The sequence below is a fragment of the Eurosta solidaginis genome, chromosome 3 (assembly GCF_040869045.1).
Source record: "Eurosta solidaginis isolate ZX-2024a chromosome 3, ASM4086904v1, whole genome shotgun sequence".
Taxonomy (NCBI): Eukaryota; Metazoa; Arthropoda; class Insecta; order Diptera; family Tephritidae; genus Eurosta; species Eurosta solidaginis.
Genome location: NC_090321.1, coordinates 97,554,270 through 97,574,599, shown reverse-complemented (window position 1 = coordinate 97,574,599; position 20,330 = coordinate 97,554,270). Strand labels below are relative to the sequence as shown.

Here is a 20,330-nt window from a genome sequence, read left to right as displayed (position 1 = left end):
CTGGCCCACACTAATGGCGATATCTCGAAAAGGCGTCCACCTATAGACCTAATGCCCACTCCCTCTTGAAATGCTCAGTAACACCTTTCGTTTGATACCCATATCGTACAAACATTCTAGAGTCACCCTTGGTCCACCTTTATGGCGATATCTCGAAAAGGCGTCCACCTATAGAACTAAGGATTACTCCCTTTTAAAATATTCATTACCACCTTTCATTTGATACCCATATCGTACAAACACATTCTAGAGTCACCCTGGCCCACCCTAATGGCGATATCTCGAAAAGGCGTCTACCTATAGACCTAATGCCCACTCCCTCTTAAAATGCTCAGTAACACCTTTCGTTTGATACCCATATCGTACAAATACATTCTAGAGTCACCCCTGGCCCACCCTAATGGCGATATCTCGAAAAGGCGTCCACCTATAGACCTAATGCCCACTCCCTCTTAAAATACTCATTACCACCTTTCATTTGATACCCATATCGTACAAACACATTCTAGATTCACCCTGGCCCACCTTTATGGCGATATCTCGAAACGGCGTCCACCTATGGAACTAAGGATCACTCCTTTTCAAAATACTCATTACCAGCTTTAATTTGATACCAATATCGTACAAACATATTCTAGAGTCACCCCTGGTCCACCTTTATGGCGATTTCTCGAAAATGCGTTCACCTATAGAACTAAAGCCCATTCCCTTTTAAAATACTCATTACCACTTTTCATTTGATACCCATATCGTACAAACACATTCTAGAGTCACCCCTGGTCCACCTTAATGGCGATATCTCGAAAAGGCGTCCACCGATAGACCTAAGGCCCACTCCCTCTTAAAATGCTCAGTAACACCTTTCATTTGATACCCATATCGTACAAACAAATTCTAGAGTCAGCCCTGGTCCACCTTTATGGCGATATCCCTAAATGGCGTCCATCCATAGAACTATGGCCTACTCTCTCTTAAAATACTCTTTAATACCTTCCATTTGATACACATGTCATACAACCACATTCCAGGGTTACCCTAGGTTCATTTTCTACATGGTGATTTTCCTTATTTTGTCTCCATAGCTCTCAACTGAGTATGTAATGTTCGGTTACACCCGAACTTAGCCTTCCTTACTTGTTTCAATTGTAATCCTTTTTTCTCAACTAATTCAACAATTTGTTGTGAGGGACCCTTCGCAGTTGAATCTTAAATTTCTTGAAACCCTGTAAACACTTCACATATCTTGAGTTCTTGTCATACCGAAAAACCTGACTTAATTGATCTACTTTACTTCCTACTAGGTCCCTCTATTTCCTACTAGGTTTTAATATAATCTTCGCGCACGGTTCTCTAGTCTGGAGTCGTTCGTATATAAGTGGAATTTCATTGTGTCCATTTAGACAACTATATAAATATTAATGGGCTTAAAATGTTTCAATATTTAGATAATTTTCAGACACTAAAAGCTCATTTGGCACATTCGAAACGTCGATTTTCGCTCATCCACAGTTCAAAATCCAAGGCGAAGCCTAGAATTTTTAGTGGATGGTCTAAATCGACGTTTAGTATGTGTAGAATAGGGTATTTTACTCAATTTCTATCCTAGACGTCCATCCCAATTTTTGCCTTTGGATTTGAATTTGAATAAAATAAATAAAAAATTGAATTTTTCCCATAATTTAGTGTATACATTTTTCGGTGAAACTTTTGCGACTCGGGGGTTTGAGGGCCCCTCGGAGCTGGGAGCCCTGGTGCACCGCACCGCTTGCACCACTCTCGGTGCGGCCCCGACTCTGCGCCACATATGCTTGTCCCTCCTCGGACTCCAAAATGTTTTGATGTCACTTCTACCGGACTATATGTAATATTTGTTCCAAATATGAGCCAAATCGGATATCATAGGTCGCTTTCTATTCATGTATGTATTATGTGTTCCAAAAATACGATTGTGCCAAGTAGCGTCGATTTTTTCACAGGCCGTTTTCTAATCATGTATGTATTATGTGTTCCAAATATGAAAAAAGTCGGACCACAAATACGATTTTTGAAATATTTCGATCCATGCGCCACCTATCGGAGTTTTTTTCTTCTTATTATTTCATTGTCATCGGGTTTTGAACTATATTCCAAGTTTAAGCTTGAAGCTTATCGGGAAGTTAGATACTTAAATTTCAATTACAAAATTCGTGCCAGCCAGCCAGCCTGTCAAGTCAAGCTAAATAAAACCGTTTAAAAAACACTCATCGTCAATTGCGCATAGCCTAACAAAATATTTGGCAGCACTGCCCCGTTAATGTCAAAGCAATTGAACAACATGACATATATTTCCTCAGTTGACCTTTCAAAACATTAAAAAACTCGATAAAAACTACATAATGAAAATTGGAAGTACTGATTTTATAAAAACCTATTTCATAAGTGTGGATAAAGTTGTGCACTTAGCATTACATATAAAGTTTAAAAGCAGATGTATATGCACGTAATAAAAAACACAGCTAATGTTAATGAATTATGATTTTGAAATTTTAGCAGCTAATGCAAACAAGCTTATGGGCAAAAAAACTGTAAGGGTCAGTTTTCAATGAATGAAGTTTTTGGGACAAGCTTGGACACCGAGTTCCCTAGGAGGAGGGTAAACCCGGGGTGAAACTTTATGGTTTTACTGGTGATGAGACCTCTATACAATAATACAATATATTTGAACCGGTCTATGAAAAGGTGGCTTATGACTAAAAAAAACAGATGTTTACAGCTGTTTCTCGCAAGAAAAAAAAACAGCTGTTAACAACTGTTTCTCGCAACTTCTTTTTTGAGTCATAAGCCACCTTTTCGTAGACCGGATCACATATATAGATTACAACTGGGCTCCAGCTTCCCGCGGAACCGGGTTTTTATAGACCATGGTAGTTATCTCAAGAGATACTCAACTTTGCAGCTCGCTACCTTTGAGCAAAAACACCTTACGCCGTCATGCCTGCCGTGGATATATTCTATTAAACCCATACCCGCCGAGGAAACTTTGTGTGAGATTTGAAGCTTCTAGTTTAATGGAAGTTGTTTGAACTTTATCGCGAGATTGCCGCGTTTGCTACGAAATTTATAATATCTCGCCCGGTGGCCACCTATTGGAATTTTTCTTCTTTTATATTGCATTATAATAAGGCGCTAAACTTAGTACCAGGTATTTAGTTTGTAGCTCGATGGCGAGTCTCACAGAAACTGATCGCAGGACTCCATTCGAATCCCACGATTTTTGGAAATATCTATATCCGTGCGTCACCTAACGAAATTTTTTGTCATATGTCTCAAACTGTCATGGAATATTTTAAAACGAGATCCCGAAAATCCATATCTTTCCAATTTTTTTCCGTTGGCTGCATTCTCCAAGTCCTCTGAACTTACCGTAAGTTTACAAATTTGTAGCGCAGAGGGAAGCTTCTTAAAACTTGATCGAAAGATTCCGCCGTTTGGTATGAATTTTCTTCATATATCAACCGTTTTATTTTTTAAATCACCCCTGAAATATTTTCGAATCGCTCTTAATTATGAGTCCGAAATTGTAGATTGTGACTCTAGAATGTGTTTGTACGATATGGGTATCAAATGAAAGGTAGTAATTAGTATTTTAAAAGGAAGTGTGCCTTAGCTCTGTAGGTGGACGCCTTTTCAAGATATCGCCATAAAGGTGGACCAGGGGTGACTCTAGAATGTGTTTCCACAGAAAACAGTTATCGTCACAGAAGCTATACCCTTACCAAATTTCACAAGGATTGGTAAGTTTTTGTTCGACTTATGGCATTAAAAGTATTCTAGCCAAATTAAATGAAAAAGTACGGAACCACGCCCCTTTTGAAATTTTCTTTTATTTTTGTATTTTCTTGCACCATATCATTACTGGAGTTGAATGCTGACATAATTTGCTTATATACTGTAAAGATATTAAATTTTTGTTAAAATTTTACTTAACATTTTTTTTTTAAAGAGTGGGCGTGTTCGTCATGCGATGTTGCTAATTCTTATTTAGAACACATACAGTAATAGGAGTAACGTTCCTGCCAAATTTCATCATGATACCTTCAAATAAATGTAAGACGCGATAACCTCCGAAGAGATCTAAGGCCGAGCTTCTCTTCCAATTTGCTCCTCTTGATTTTCCCTACAAATTGGCCGGACGGGACCTACATGTTTTATGCCGACTCCGAACGGCATCTGCAAGGCAGATGAGTTTTCACTGAGAGCTTTTCATGGTAGAAATACATTCGGAGTGCTTGCCAGTCACTGCCGAGGGGCGACCCCGCTTAGAAAAGTTGTCTTCTAATTGAAAAACCTTATTTCTAAAATTTTGATGTTGCTTTGCCCGGGAGTTGAACCCAGGGCATACGGTGTGATAGGCGGAGCACGCTACCATCACACCACGGTGGCCGCCTTCACGGTGGATACCTTCAACGACTGGCAAAATACAGCTTGCAAAACTTTTAAATTACCTTCTTTTAAAAGTGGCCGTTGCCGCGCCCATTGCCCAAACTTTTGCTAATTTTCTATTCTGCGTCATAAGATCAACCCGCCTACCAAATTCCATCGCTTTATCCATTTTTGGTAATACATTATCGCACTATTTCGGTTTTTGCAAATTTTGGATATCGAAAAAGTGAGCGTGGTTATAGTCTGATTTCGTTAATTTTAAATAGCGATCTGGTATGAGTGCCCAGGAACTTACATACCAAATTTCATCAGGATACCTCAAAATTTACTCAAGTTATCGTGTTTACGGACGGACGGACATGACTAAATGAATCAATCAAAAATGAATCATTTTGATATATAGAAGTCTATATCTATCTCGATAAGTTTATGCCGTTACAGGGTACCGTTATGCGAACAAAATTAATATACTCTGTGAGCTCTGCTCAGCTGAGTATAAAAATTAACAAGGGGAGGGATATAACAACCCTGCCACTACTCATATGTAAAATGTATTTGCTTTCCAGCTCTCCCAGAGCGTCATCGTATAGAGTTTGCTGGTATAAGCGGCTGATAAAAAAATATATTTTCTCCTTTCAGCCCTCGAATCAGACAATAAAGCATTCTCTTCGGAGTAATGCGGTCTTCTTCGTTGGAAAGTTGGCATATAGCTAACTCTTTGTCCGCCCGCGGGACCTACATGTTTAATGCCGACTCCGAACGGCATCTGCAAGGCAGATGAGTTTTCACTGAGAGCTTTTCATGGCAGAAATACACTCGGAGCGCTTGCCAGTCACTGCCGAGGGGCGACCCCGCTTAGAAAAATTGTCTTCTAATTGAAAAACCTTATTTCTGAAATTTTGATGTTGCTTTGCCCAGGAGTTGAACCCAGGGCATACGGTGTGATAGGCGGATCACGCTACCATCACACCACGGTGGCCGCCTTCACGGTGGATACCTTCAACGACTGGCAAATTACAGCTTGCAAAACTTTTAAATTACCTTCTTTTAAAAGTGGCCGTTGCCGCGCCCATTGCTCAAACTTTTGCTAATTTTCTATTCTGCGTCATAAGATCAACCCGCCTACCAAATTTCATCGCTTTATCCATTTTTGGTAATACATTATCGCACTATTTCGGTTTTTGGAAATTTTGGATATCCAAAAAGTGAGCGTGGTTATAGTCTGATTTCGTTAATTTTAAATAGCGATCTGGTATGAGTGCCCAGGAACTTACATACCAAATTTCATCAGGATACCTCAAAATTTACTCAAGTTATCGTGTTTACGGACGGACGGACATGACTAAATGAATCAATCAAAAATGAATCATTTTGATATATAGAAGTCTATATCTATATCGATAAGTTTATGCCGTTACAGGGTACCGTTATGCGAACAAAATTAATATACTCTGTGAGCTCTGCTCAGCTGAGTATAAAAATTAACAAGGGGAGGGATATAACAGCCCTGCCACTACTCATATGTAAGATGTATTTGCTTTCCAGCTCTCCCAGAGCGTCATCGTATAGAGTTTGCTGGTATAAGCGGCTGATAAAAAAATATATTTTCTCCTTTCAGCCCTCGAATCAGACAATAAAGCATTCTCTTCTGAGTAATGCGGTCTTCTTCGTTGGAAAGTTGGCATATATCTAACTCTTTGTCCGCCCGCACGGGTAAACTGCCTTTTATTTATTCTAACCTAAGCATAAATATCTCAAAGACGCTTCTGCGGAAGGTCAAAGCAAAAGTTGATCACATCCAAAAATTGTGAATGAAATTAAAAAATGTTGAATAAAACTTGTGTGGACATAAAGAAAAATAAACAGATGCCTATAGTTTGTTGATTACAGTTTATAATTGTAAGAGTGGGTTTGTGCTGACCCTTCTTTTGGAAATGTTTGAAACTGCGTTAGGGTATGCTGACCGGTATCATCTGATCTAGAGTAAATGTCTTAGTACCTGTGATTAATGAAGATGCATCTTAAGTATAAATGCGTTAGGTTCCTGTGATTAATGATGTATCTATCTGAGGAGCCTAGCATTGGGAAATGTTATTCACAGCGAACGGACATTTTAATCATGATGTGTTGAAGAGGTTGAATTACAGTCCCTTAATTGTGACACAGGTTATGCTTTATTATTATTCCTGGTGCTCAGAACGGGGTTTTCATATCCCCATTACTTGTATTACAATTGTGGAATTGTATCAATGTTTCTGATGAGCCCTACAATTAGGACATGTTACTGAAATCCACAAACGGGCGTTGACCCTCTATGCCAGGAATTGCTCGGTGAATCCTGTCCTCAAAAAACAATACCCAAAACTAGCAGAGGAGGAACGCACTCTCCCTAGGGAAACGCACGTCGCTCTAGCTTAACTTCAATATGGGTACTGTAACAGGTTAAAGGCAAGTATTTGTGATTGAAACGCACAACTGCAAGCTAATTTGGTACCAATGATTCGACTACGAAGTGTTGAGGTAGGTAATATGGAGCCGACAGTTGGGCCATTGACCGTGCAATTAGATCCGGGTTTGATACCGTGAGGTTGAGTTTTCCATTGACAGGTACTTACATTAAAGCATAGTGAATAATGACATGTTGAATTATGCAGCGCTTAGGTCCAGTGGCTGACCCAATCAACGACGTGAGCGATGGCTTTGCATGGGCCCGAGAGACAGTTCACTGACAATAAATTTGCTACGGACAATCCTCAATTAACAGCTGCACCGAAGAGGAAGTGACTGGGCACTACTATATTGCAGCAACCCCAATGGGCAAATGTCAACCGAAAGGTGGATATTCGTAGAAGGGAGCTGATCATTATCATGATCAAAATGATGCATGATGAACCAAATAAACCGCTATCATCTTTGGAAACAGCTGGATAACACAACTGGGTTAAACTGATGACCTGCACCAATAATGTGAGTTTAGAATGGCTACAGAGAGTTACTCCAGACCTTCCAACCCAAGAAGGCGCAAGGTTGAAGGTGGTGGATAGAGAACTGATGCCCAAGATACCAAAAATCAAGGTTTGGATACCCCAAGTGGAGGACACGCTTAACATGCTACAGCGTCAAAACCTGAAAATGTCTTTGGACGCTGGTAGTATTTATATGTGCCTTAGAAAGAGGAGTCTTCAGGACAGTAACCCCAATACGCTAAAACCTGGCGAGGAGGAAAAGGACCACGAAAACGTGAAAGCAGTGGCAAATGGAGGGGCAAAGGTGCTATGGCAAAGGCGCACAAGCAGATCAATGGTGCTGAGAGTTTTTAGAAAAACCATAATATGCTAAAACCAGGATAGGTAGAAACTACTAAAAACACACTACTTCTTCTGATCGCGAGTAATAATCCTGTAAAAAAGTAATATTATTTCAAAATGAAATATAATTCTGTGATAATGCAATACTTTGCGGTATATTTTTGTCATTTATAAGGCTACACTGCTAAGATTTTTTATGATCTATTTTATAAGGTTGACTTAAAAACTAAATATAAATATCTTGAAAAGAAGCGCTTGGCGATGCTTAGTAAGGCCCCTCGAACCATCTGAAAATCTTTACATCGACATCAAAGAAGGTTGAAGATGTAGTGATATTATTTATGTATATCCTTTTCAAAATAGAATTGCTTTAGACAAGAATCACAAAATCGGTTGATTACTACGCCCACTTTCTATATAAAAATGAAAAATACACATATAGAACACACATACAAATTCGAGATCTGTAGAATCCCTGCAAAAAATGCGACAGTCTAGGATGAATCCGGGATGAGTCGCAATGGAGTATGCGACCATAACCAGTTCTGATCTCTTTATATGGGTTGAGGTGGTCCCTTTTGTTTGAGCATGTCCTATGGAGAGACCAATTGTACCTGTTTATGCCTGAACGGGTAGTATCGGACTGATCCTCTTTATACCCCTACGGGTACTGTCGAACAGATCCTTTTAGTAATGTTCGACACTTCCTCTTTGTACACTTTTGGGTACTGTTCGACACTCCCCTTCTTACCCCTACGGGTACTGTTCAACAGACCTTTTCTGTACTGTTCGACACTTCCTCTTTGTACCCCTATGGGAAGTGTCCCATAGGCCCTTTTTGTATCCATACGGGTAGTGTCGGACATATTCTCTTCCGCAATTTCAGATATTACTTAATAGAGTGAGGACGATCGAATTCGCTGTTTCCCGAAATGTTTTCATATCCAGATCAAAGCCATAACATTAAACGATTCATAGAGCAACATGGCTGTCACCCGCTTGAAAAATATGTCACATAGTATAGGAAAAATTAAAAATGTTTTCAAAAATTCGGCGAAAGACGGAAGGTTTCAAGTCCGAGTAAAATTTCTGTAAGAAAAAAAGAGGGCGACCTGGAAACCAATATTCAGAGAGTGTTCAGATTCTAGGGGGAAGTGGTCTACGTCATCTTAAACGGAGGCAACGTTGAATCACCCAGCGAAGGTGATAATGCTCCATCCGCTCTTTACAATAATTGCTACTGGAGCATTCCACGGTTGGTACGGAACAAGTCGTACAATTGTTTTTTTTTAGACATTAACTAAAACCCCAAGAAAAAATACAAATACACTATTAGATATTTTAAATAAATACCATAATCGACTAAAGTTTACGATCGAAAAAGAAAAAACAACAACATCCCCTTTCTAGACACACGTATACACAGGCTCAATAATAAACTAATATTGGATTGGTACTCGAAACCAACCTCTTCTGGGCGCCTCATAAACTTTATATCTTCACAGCCTTTCAAATACAAAATAAATACGGCGAAGAACTTTATAGACAAAATACTATCTATCAGCCATCAAAGTTTTCATGACGCAAATATTAGGAAAATTAAATTGACGCTTAAAAAGAATAATTATCCGGACCATATCATATCAAATTTAATATATCAGAAACAAATGGAAATAGAAAATATAACCCAAAAAACACAGTCTTCAGATACAAATAACCAGACAAAGCGATACTTCAGTGTCACTTACATTCCTAAGCTCACAGAAAATTTCACACATGACTTGACAAAAACATCAAACACAAACACTAAACTAGCATACAGGTCGAACTGCACTTTGGCAACGTGCTTTACAAAAACAAAAACACCCATAGATCTCCAACAATGTAGCAATGTAGTTTACTACATTTTCTAAGCGGGGTTGCCCCTCGGAAGTGATTTCGAGTGTATTTCTGCCATGGAAAGTTTCTTAGTGAAAATTTAACTGCCTTGTCAATGCCGTTCGAGGTCGGCGTAAAACAATTTTTAGGAAAAATTAAAAGGAGCACGACGTTAGCTGGAACTGTAGTTAGGCCTAAATTCTCTTCTTACTCTTTTACTTATATCCACATATATATTCCATGTACAGGCTTAGTCTATGGACAGAAATTAACATTGTGCATTTTTCCAACTAATCAATATGAAGGAATAAAAAATGGTTGCTAAGGAGTTTAGAAAATTATTCGACTTTTTCCTTTTCTTCCTTTTTTTTTGGGGCCCCAATTAAGCCGGAGGGTTGGTGTTGGGGTGCAGAAATGGCAGAACATACTATACACGTGTATACGGATGGTTCTAAATTAATGGAAGGCGTCGGGCCTGTTGTTTACTGTGTCGAAATAAATAGATCCTACAGGCTGCCAAATTATTGCACCGTCAGAAAGCAGCAGAAATTCTGGAGAGAAGTGTGCTTAAGCTACAGTCGCTACGATTAAGGCAAAACCCTTACCCAGTATCTCATCAAGAAATGTCTTGGAACGCAAATAAGCATTAGAGAGACTTCGTTCCGGCCGGACCTTACATCTTTACTGGGTCTCCGGCCAGCGCTAGATAGATAGAAGGTAGCGAAAAGTTGGCTGAGGAGGGTGCAGCATTCGACGAGTCGACGTTAGATGTCCCAATTCGTTTGGAGAGGAGACAAGAGTTGCATATGACCCATTAAGCAGGAAAGGCGTTGGCAGAAGCGTGGGGCTGCAAAATTTCTAAGATCATGTGCAAATCCTATGGTATTAGACACACAAATTGGCTTATATCTCTGAAGACAAAACACTTAAGGCTCATGATGGGCATACTAAGAGGACACTGCCTTCTGGCGTCACATGCTTATAAGTTCCAATAACAGCAAGAGCTGCCACGTCAAGGCTCCAGCTACTATTAGTCAGCTATTAAGCTAGGTGCTAGAAAAGCTTTAGTATTCGCCAAGAGGATTGATTTATTTTATAACATAAGCCCTGGTACTTAATTGGGACTTTTAATGTTTGATCGTCAAACAAATTCTGGTAACATTGTGGACACATTCAGTACATTGAGGTCTTTATTGACCGGCCAGTTCAACCTAAAGCGCCAAATACACGACACGAACATTTCCGCGAACATTCCGCAATCTTGTTCGCAGCTTTGGCCATACACCATACGAACTTTTGGCCGAACATTAGTTCTCTTTCAGACAGCGATGAATACGGACAACAATTGTGCTGCAGCATTATTGCTCGCTGTGGCAATTCAGCGTAAAAAAAAGAGAGAAGATCGCAAAAAAAGAATTTGGTGCAAAGAATGGTTTAATGTTCGTATGAGCAAGGCAACATTTGACCAACTTTTACAAAAAATTTTGCTATAATCATTATTATTTTTAATTCTATTACAATAATCTTTGCTTTTTACTTGCCACAATGATGGCAAAGATTTATACATTTCAATAAATTCACTCAGAAATTTTTTATTGTCCATTTTACTTTTCCGCGCACGTCTGTTCCGTTCAGAAACTACTACGATTATGAACTATTTCGCCATACACGCGCGAACTGGCAAACACCACCATACACGACAGAAAAGGTCGCAGAAACATGACATAACGGGAATGTTCGCGGAAATGTTCGTGTCGTGTATTTGGCGCTTAACCTATGCAAAGCCATTCATCGAATATTCTGTAAGAGCTACAATCGAATCCCTCCCGTTCATGGCATACCCTTCCACAGTATATGTGTGCATACATATGTATGTACGTATGCAGGGCCGTAGAGAGAAAATACGGGCCCGGGACTAAACAATTTACGGGCCCCCTATAAAAAATCCATTAATACATTTGATTAATTTGAATTAATGACGTCTCATTCATGAATCATTATTGATTGATAGAGATGAGATTTTACCGGGTATTTACCATTTTTATGGGTAAATACAAGAAAAATACCCGGAATATTCCTTTTTATACCTTTCATGAAAATGAAGTGGTATATTAATTTCGTCACGAAACCCAAAATTGTAAGTCCTTAAAGGAAAATAGATAGACCCACCATTAAGTATACCGAAATAATCAGGTTAAAGAGCTGAGTTGATTTAGCCATGTCCGTCTGTCTGTCTGTCTGTCTGTCCGTCTGTCTGTTTGTATGCAAACAAGTCCCTCAATTTTTGAATTATCTTGATAAAATTTGGTGAGCGGGTGTATTTGGGTGTCCGATTAGACATTTGTCGGAACCGGCCGGATCGGACCACTATGGCATATATCCTCCATACAACCGATTTTTCAGAAAAAGAGGATTTTTGTAATATCTTACTGAATTTAACAGATTGAAGCTTCAAACTTCACCATATAATTTCTTATATTGCACATATTGTTGCCTGAAAAAATTGATGAGATCGGTCGTATATATAGTATATATCCCCCACAACCGATTGTTCAGATAAGAAACTTTTCGTAATTGCTGCCCCATTTTAAGAGCTAGAGGCTTCAAATTTCAACGAATGCTTACGTATATATCATATATTGTTGTCTGAAAAAATCATAGAGATCGGTGGTATATATAGTATATGTATGGTGGTATATATAGTATATAAATATATATATTCGCAATTTTAGCCCCATTTTAACAGCTAGAAGCTTCAAATTTCACCTAATGCTTACGTATATGGCATATATTGTTGTCTGAAAAAATCATTGAGATCGGTTGTATATATAGTACATATCTCATACAACCGATTGTTCAGATAAGAAACTTTTCGCAATTTCTACCCCATTTTAACAGCTATAAGCTTCAAATTACACCGATTGCTTACATATATAGTATATATTGTTGTGTCAAAAAATCATAGAGATCGGTGATATATATAATATATATATGATGATATATATAGTATGACTAGCAGACCCGGCAGACGTTGTTCTGCCCTAAATTTGGCCTATATGCATACTTTTTAATAACTTTTTCCGTCTAACTCTGCCTACCCCTCTACACTTTTTCCTAATCTTTTTATTCACTCCTCCCTCCGTCTTTTTCGCTTCATCTCCATCTTCGTCTCATTCTATCTCTTTCTCAGTCTCCTTCTCCATTTTCTCTTCTCTCAAGTTTACCTCCTTCTTCTTCATCTCTTATTGCAAGTCCCAGAAGGTGGCATGTATTTTGTTCCAGTCCCATTCCGAGTCTCAGAACCAGTCCCACTCCGAGTATCAGTCTCAGTCCCAGTCCTAGTCCTAATCCCAGTCCCAGTCCGTCTCTGGTATACTTCCCGGAAACAAGCATCGTAAATACTAATATACGCAAATTTATATACGAAATTTCAGGCAAATCGAATAGGACGTATGTAATTAGGTATGTAGGTATTATTAATTCTTGTCTTTATTTCGGCTTCGCATGCATATTTATCAGTTTTGCCAGGTTGATGCGACTAAATCGAATATCACAATAAATTTTAGAGCTCTCGGCAACAGCTTTCATTTGATATCCATAATACACACACATTTTAGGGGTATCCGGGTCCATGTTTTGGCCTATATCTCGAGGGCCTAGTCACTTAGCGGTGTAAAACTTACTCTGCATTATTGCACACATCAACAACTTCAATTTGATACCCATAATATAAAAACACATTCTAGGTGTATCCGGGTCCATGTTTTGGCCTATATCTCGAGACCGTAGTCACCCAGCGGTGTAAAACTTAATCTGTACTAAAGCATACATCAACAGCTTCAATTTGATACCCATAATGTAAAAACACATTCTACGTGTATCCGGGTCCACGTTTTGGGCTATATCTCGAGATCTTAGCCTCCCAGTTGTATGAAAATTATCCTGTACTATAGCACTCATCAACAGCGTTCATTTGATATCAATATTATATAAACACATTCTAGGGGTACCCTGGTCCACGTTTTGGGCTATATCTCGAGACCCTAGCCTCCCAGTTGTATGAAAATTATCCTGTACTATAGCACTCATCAACAGCGTTCATTTGATATCCATATTATACAAACACATTCTAGGGGTACCCTGGTCCACGTTTTGGGCTATATGTCGAGATCATAGCCTCCCAGTTGTATGAAAATTATCCTGTACTATAGCACTCACCAACAGCGTTCATTTGATATCCATATTATATAAACACATTCTAGGGGTACCCTGGTCCACGTTTTGGGCTATATCTCAAGACCCTAGCCTCCCAGTTGTATGAAAATTATCCTGTACTATAGCACTCATCAACAGTTTTCATCTGATATCCATATTGTATAAACACATTCTAGCGGTACCCGGCTCCACGTTTGGGCTATATCTCGAGACCCTAGCCTTCCAGTTGTATGAAAATTATCCTGTACTATAGCACTCATCAACAGCTTTCATTTGACATCCATATCGTATAAACACATTCTAGGGGTACCCGGGTTCCCGTTTTGGGCTATATCTCGAGACCCTAGCCTCCCAGTTGTATGAAAATTATCCTGTACTATAGCACTCATCAACAGTTTTCATTTGATATCCATATTATATAAACACATTGTAGGGGTACCCTGGTCCACGTTTTGGGCTATATCTCGAGACCCTAGCCTCCCAGTTGTATGAAAATTATCCTGTACTATAGCGCTCATCAACAGCTTTCATTTGATATCCATATCGTATAAACACATTCTAGGGGTACCCGGGTCCACGTTTTGGGCTATATCTCGAGACCCCAGCCTCCCAGTTGTATAAAAATTATACTGTACTATAGCACTCATCAACAGCTTTCATTTGGCATCCATATCGTATAAACACATTCTAGGGGTATCCGGGTCCACGTTTTGTCCTATATCTCGAGACCCTAGTCACCCAGGGGTATGGAAATTATCCTGTACTATAGCACTTATCAACAGCTTTCATTTGATATCCATATTATATAAACACATTCTAGGTGTACCCGGGTCCACGTTTTGATCTCAAGAACCTGGACACGTAGCGAAAAAAGAGGTAGACGTTGGCCGATTCTCAGACCTACCCAATATGCTCACAAAATTTAATGAGAATCGGTTCAGCCGTTTCGGAGGAGTTCAGCCTCTAAAACCGTGACAGAAGAATTTTATATATTAGATGGTATATATATTATATATATATTTTTTTTTTGTGATTTCGGCCCCATTTTAACAGCTAGAAGCTTCAAATTTCACCAAATGCTTACGTGTATAGCATATATTGTTGTCTGAAAAAATCATTGAGATCGGTGGTATATATAATATATATATGATGGTATATATAGTATGATGGTATATATAGTATATATATATGTTTATTTTGTTGCGATTTCGGCCCCATTTTAACAGCTAGAAGTTTCAAATTTCACCAAATGCTTAAGTGTATAGAATATATTGTTGTCTGAAAAAATCATTGAGATCGGTGGTATATATAGTATATATCTCATACAACCGATTGTTCAGATAAGAAACTTTGCGCAATTTCTTCCCCATTTTAACAGCTAGAAGCTTCAAATTTCACCAAATGCTTACGTGTATAGTATATATTGTTGTCTGAAAAAATCATTGAGATCGGTGGTACATATATTATATACCCCGTATAAACTGTATTTTTTTGCCCCTCTTTTACGGCTAGAAGTTTCAAAATTCACAAAATTTCATCAAATAGTTACGTTTACGTCATATATTGTTGAAATACGTGATTCGTAGTCATAGTTTTTACACGCAGACCACAAAAAAGCTGAAACTTTGCACCCTCACACAAAGTACCTACCTATTTTTTATTTTATATTTATCTTAAAAATCGTTTAGGTATGTAGATTTGTTCACTATATATTTCTTATCTTATACATCCGATTATTCGGAGATTACGAATGGGCTAAGATTATTGTTCAGCCCCATTCATGAAAGGTATGAAGTCTTCGGCACAGCCGAAGACAGTCCCGTCCTTACTTGTTTATTTTATATTTATCTTAAAAATCGTTTAGATATGTTCAAATTTCACCAAATGTTTACGTGTATAGCATATATTGTTGTCTGAAAAAATCATAGAGACCGGTGGTATATATAATCTCATACAACCGATTGTTCAGATAAGAAACTTTGCGCAATTTCTTCCCCATTTTAACAGCTAGAAGCTTCAAATTTCACCAAATGCTTGCGTGTATAGTATATATTGTTGTCTGAAAAAATCATTGAGATCGTTGGTATATATAGTATATATCTCATACAACCGATTGTTCAGATAAGAAACTTTGCGAAATTTCTGCCCCATTTTAACAGCTAGAAGCTTCAAATTTCACCAAATGCTTACGTATATAGCATATATTGTTGTCTGAAAAAATCATAGAGATCGGTGGTACATATATTATATACCCCATATAAACTGCATTTTTTTGCCCCTTTTTTACGGCTAGAAGTTTCAAAATTCATAAAATTTCATCAAATAGGTTTACGTCATATATTTATTTATTTCTTTATTTCTTTATTTAATTATGAGTCTTTGGAATACAATCCTTACAGACTATGTACTTAACTAATTTATAGATTACATACTAATTTTGTGTATAAATCGAACCACTTATAGGGTTGAGTTAAGCATCACGAGAAAAGCGTTATTGGCATCGAAAAATCCAAAGTGATAGCATCACTTAGTGAATTTAACTCCCTTAAAGCACGATTTACGGGAGCATTACGAGCATATAGCGTTCTCGTATTAACCCCATAGAAAGGAGACATATTACGAAGAAACCGTTGAGGGACATTAAACCGAATCCTTTCTAATAAGTATGGACAGTCAATGAGGCCCTTGACAATTTTGAAAATAAAGGACAAGGAGAGTATAGATCTTCGACTCTCCAAGACAAGTAAGACGAGCAGTATAAGACTGTATGGGCTCCTCAAAATTTAACGTCCAAAGAGCATACTTAAGAAAGCGTTTTTGTATTCTCTCTAGTCTATTTATAGCTGTCATAGTACTAGATCTCGAAATAAAGACAGCATATTCTAAATGAGACCTTACAAAAGAAGTATAGAGAGCTTTAAAAATATAAGGGTCACAGAACTTCGCAGAATTGCGCCTAACAAAACCCAGCATTGAGTAAAATTTAGAGGTAACGTGGCTAATATGATTATTGAAGGAAAACTTGCTATCAAATATAACCCCAAAGTCCTTAATCTCACTAAGACATTGAAGTTCACAATTAGAAATACTATATTTTGAGCTAGGTATATTGGATGACTTAGAATAGGTCACATGAAAGCATTTAGATGCATTTAAGGACAGATGAGACCTGAGACACCACAGATGTAGCTTGGTAATGTCATTTTGCAATTTCAGTATATCATCAGGCGACTTAATAATTGAAAACAATTTTAGGTCATCAGCGTAAAGGAGACATTTAGCAAATGTAAAGCTATTGCTAATTTCATTAATAAAAAGATTAAATAATAATGGACCTAGTATACTCCCCTGTGGAAGAGGCAATAAAGGGAATAGAAGACTCCCCATCAACAGTAACAACACTCCCCGGCTTTCGAAAAGTCAGTATAGATACAATCTACCTGCGAACCAGCTGAAAAAGACTCAATGCAATACTCTCTGAAAACAGCAAGGATAGAAATCGTTGACCTCTCCGCAACGAAACCATGCTGATAAGGAGAAATAAGGGACTTAACCGCAAAGCTCAACTTAGCATAGACTGCATGCTCAAAAATTTTGGAAACAGTGGTCAGTTTGGATATGGGTCTGTAGTTACGTACATCATTTTTGTTGCCACTCTTGAAGATAGGTGGAATAGACGTAACCTTCCAATCATCAATAAAATTCCCAGAGGGCAGTGATTTGTTGAAAATAAGTTGGAGAGGATAAACCAGGGCCGGACAATTTTTCAATAAGATGGGAGAAAATCCGTCTAAATCTGTTTGAGAAGAAAGCTTAAGATTATTAATAGCTTCACTAATATCATCAGAAGAAAGATGTAGAGCTCCGAATTTTAAGGCAGAGTTCAGACTATTCAAAAAATCGAGCGGTTGATAACTATCATCCACAGAAAAATTGGATTTAAAAAAATCAGCAAATAAGTTAGCAGCCTCATTTGGAGTTTTCGCCGAGTTATCATCCAGGAAAACTCCGGTAGGCACACTAGCGGAACACTTTTTGTCCTTAAGATATTTCCAAAAACATTTTGGATTCGATTTGATGTTACCCTCGATATTCCGCATATACTCAGAATAAAGAGTTTTATTCAAAATATTAAAATCCTTTAAGTACGACTTATATTTACTGAAAAACATGTTATTCTTATTCTTTTGAAATTTTTTTAAGAATTTGTTTTTAAGATTCTTGAGTTTTTTTAATTCCTTATTGTACCAAGGTAATTTGTACGCTCTTTTTACCCGCAGGGGGATTCTATCCAAACATTCGGTGAATAAAATAGACTTAAAAGTGGAAAAGCTAACAGAAGTATCAAGTCCACCAAGTAGCTCCTCCCAATTTATTTCAAGTAAAAAATCATTGAGACTTGCAAGGTCACATAAAGAATAATTAAATATTAATTTACTGTCAGTAGTAACCGGAAGAAAATGATAAAAACTAAACTCAACGACAAGTGGTAGATGATGACTGTCCTTAGAAGTAACTGGACTCAAGCACTCACTAACTTCACAACAAAAATTGTCACTTATGAATATGAGATCCAATAACCTATTTAGAGTATTAAAATACTTATTAATTTGAATTAAGTTAAGACTAAGTACATTATCGGTAAAATACAACTCCAGATTTGAGATGACATTATTGGGCGTGAGACCGTATTTATTAGAAATGCTGGTTGACCAATTAATGTTAGAGAGATTAAAATCGCCAAGCACGCAGAGATAGTGCTCTTTAACGTTGTTGAGAGCTAATGATGGAATGTTGTCTGCGTGTGCTTGTATAACTCAAAAGAGCTGCCCGGTGGCACGTACGATACGAGAATATATAAAGAGCCTTGCGGTGTGGAACCGCTAACACGTACACAAAGCTGATCCAGTAAAGAGTCACCATTCGAAAGTGGGACTAAAGACGCTTGCAATTGACGCTTAATGGCGATAAGAACACCACATCCTCGAAGGCAGCCAGTTTTTTCAGCATCACGATCTTTACGAAATACAGTGAACAAATTTGAGTTGAAGAATTCACCATCAAAAAAGTTCTTGTTTAACCATGTTTCAACGAAAACAAAGATGTCGTAATTCATTTGCTCACAAAAGTTGTACACCAATTCGGACTTGGTTCTCATACCAGATACATTATGAAAATAAATTTTCAGCTCACTATTATTGTTTATGTGTAATCGGGTACTACTTGCTACGCCCGTAATAGCTTTCGTCGACCCTTCCAAAAAATCTGAAAAGGCTTTACGGTAACATTTGTTGGCCAGATATCCGAGCATAATAATTTTTCATAAGAGGATTCAGGAACTCCTAATTTAAAATTAATCCTATTCAGGGATTGAGTTGAGACATCTTTCTTTATCAGTTTAGAGCATGAAAGTAGAGTTCTATCTAAATCAATTTGTTTAGCCACATAATTTTTTATATCATCCTCTGATACAGATGGTGAAAAAGAAGCCAAATGGAGCCATTTGTAGGGGTCAGCGACATTCAGATCAGTATTGTCATTGGTTCCTCTTATGCGAATGTTATTATTATTATTTTGACGTTTATGCGACAGCTTTACCCCTTGTGCATTGTCAGCAACATTATTAGGCATAACAGTAGGCATATGAGAGGAAGCAGCAGCTTCAGATCCCAGCGGACCAAGTTTGATTAATTTGCGAGACTTGCAAAATGCTCAGAAGTGAGCTCATATGTGAACAAAAGAAGATATACACTTTATTTTTATCGCAAAAAACCTGTAACCAAGCTCCTACGCGAACAAAGAGCGATAGAAAATTTGTTTACCGCATATCACTCGCTTAATGTTTGCAGGAATTCTCGCAAGTGAGCAAAGGACGATGCTCATTTTTGTGGCGCAAAACACTTCTCATGATCTTTGTAACATGCGTTTTGTGACAAAAACCAAAATGCAGACAAAATAACGGTTCATAATTTCGTGTATAGCGTTATTTCTTCTATCAATGCGCAGCGCAAATAAGAAATAAAACAATTTTTTAGTTCTATGATATCCGTGAAAGTGAATACTTGAGTGCTGTGTTTGAATATTTTTTAATATTTATTATACTCAAATAAACAAAGTGCAACGTAAGTATAAACGCCTCAAGTGCGCTTCAATGTATTTAATATAGGGGAACACAACGGGAAACGGAACAACTGAAAAATTCGCTTATCCTATTTCTTGTGATCATTTTGCAATATCCTTTTTGATACTTATATAATATTGTTTCCGACTCGGGAAAACAATTTTTTCAGTATCTAATTTCAGTCGAAAATGTATCAAATGAAATATTTTATCGGACTACGCAGAAGTATCAAAAAAAGCCTATAAAAAATATTGCTTAATATTCGCCAGCTTTATTTATTGCGACTATCTTAAACAATACTTTCACTGCCACAAACTAAACGACATATGAATCATACTGCTATCGTTTTCAGATGCGTTTGCGAGAGTTTTATCCGGTTAAATACC

At 37.8% G+C, this 20,330-nt stretch overlaps 1 protein-coding gene across 2 annotated transcripts in view; it reads right to left on the bottom strand.

Moving 5' to 3' along the window:
* The window catches only part of LOC137244196 (beta-glucuronidase-like), a 664,948-nt gene that overhangs the window by 642,289 nt on the left and 2,329 nt on the right, over positions 1-20,330 (bottom strand). The gene's annotated exons all lie outside the window — the stretch shown is intronic.